Source organism: Phocoena phocoena, chromosome 18, assembly GCF_963924675.1.
Source record: "Phocoena phocoena chromosome 18, mPhoPho1.1, whole genome shotgun sequence".
NCBI lineage: Eukaryota > Metazoa > Chordata > Mammalia > Artiodactyla > Phocoenidae > Phocoena > Phocoena phocoena.
Window position 1 is genome coordinate 70009402 of NC_089236.1, and position 2026 is coordinate 70011427.

Here is a 2026-nt window from a genome sequence, read left to right on the forward strand (position 1 = left end):
GTACCTCATTGTAGTTTTTTTTTTAATATATAAACTTATTTATTTTATTTATTTTATTTTCAGCTGCATTGGGCGTTCGTTGCTGCATGCGGGCTTTCTCTAGCTGTGGTGAGTGGGGGCTACCCTTCATTGAGATGAGTGGGCTTCTCATTGTGGTGCCTTCTCTTGTGGAGCATGGGTTCTAGGCACTCAGGCTTCAGTAGTTATGGCATGCATGCTCAGTAGTTGTGGCTCGTGGGCTCTAGAGCGCAGGCTCAGTAGTTGTGGTGCACTGACTTAGTTGCTTCGTGGCATGTGGGATCTTCCTGGACCAGGGATCGAACCCGTGTCCCCTGCATTGGCAGGTGGATTCTTAACCACTGCGCCACCAGGGAAGCCCTCACTGTAGTTTTGATTTGCATTTATCTAATAATTAGTGATGTCGAGCATCTTTTCATGTGCTTTTTGGTCATCTGTATGTCTTCTTTGGAGAAGTGTCTGTTTCGGTCTTCTGCCCAATTTTTGATTGGGTTGTTTGTTTTTTTGATATTGAGCTGCATGAGCTGTTTGTATATTTTGGAGATTAATCCCTTGTCAGTTGCTTTGTTTGCAGATATTTTCTCCCTATTTATCTACCTTTCAATTATCCTTTTTTTATGGTGATAAATTTTTTATTTTTGAATAATTTTAGATTTATAGGAAAGTTGTAAAGACAAAATACAGAGTTCCCATACACTCCTCACATAATTTCCCCTAATGTTGATGTCTTATGTTACCATGGTACGTTTGTTAAAACTAAGGAAACAACATTGGTACATTATTATTAACTAAACTCTAGACTATTTGAATTTCAGTAGTTTTTACAGTTTTTAGTTTTTGTATCCAGTCCAGGATATTGCACTGCATCATATGTCCTTAGCCATCTCTGGTCTGTGATAGTTTCTGTCTTTCCTTGTTTTTCATGACCTTGACAGTTTTGAGGAGTATTTAAAAAATTTTTAATTTATTTATCTATTTATAAATTTCAGCTTTATTGAGGTATAATTGACATATAAAATTGTAAGATGTTTAAAGTCTACATTGTGCTGATTTGATATACGTATACATTATGAAAGAATTTCCACCCATCTAGGTAACTAACACATCCATCACCTCATATATATAACTTTTTTTTATGGTGAGAACAATTAAGTTCTACTCTCTTAGCAAATTTCAGTTATACAATATGGTGTTATTAATTATAGCCACCATGTTTTACATTAGATCCTCAGAACTTATTCATCTTATTGCTGAAAGTTTGCACTCTGTTACCAATCTCTCCCTATTTCCTCCCCTGCCCCAGCCCCTGGAAAACACTTTCCTACTCTGTGTCTATGAGTTTGACATTTTTTCTTATTTTTTAGATTCCACATATAAGTGACATCATGTGGTATTTGTCCTTCTTCCTGTGGGTTATTTCACTTTATATACCATATCTTTATTCAGTCATTTGTTGATGGACACTTAGGTTCTTTCTATATTTTGGCTGTTGTGAATAATGCTTCAACATGGGTGTACGGATATCTCTTCAATTTTCTGTTTTCATTTCCTTTGAATATATACCCCAAAGTGGGGTTGCTGGATCACATAGTAGCTCTATTTTTAGTTTTTTAAGGAACCTCCATACTGTTTTCCATAGTGGCTGCACCAATTTACATTCCCACCAACACTGTAGGAGGGTCCCCTTTTCTCGACACCCTCTTCAGCATTTATTATTTGTAAACTTTGACAATAGCCATTCTTACTGGTATGATGTGATAACTCATCATAGTTTTATTTGCATTTATTTCTCTGATAAGTATCAATGATGAGCGTCTTTTCATGTGCCTATTGGCCATCTGTATGTCTTCTCTGGAGAAATGTCTATTTAGGTCTTCTGTTTATATTTTGATTGTTTTTGTTGTTGTTATTGAGTACAATCTGTAACTTTAAGTGGAGAGGGCAAAGGCATAGAGTTGTGTTCTATTAGTTAGGGTACACATTCGGCTACTGTTAACAAAGGCAAAAC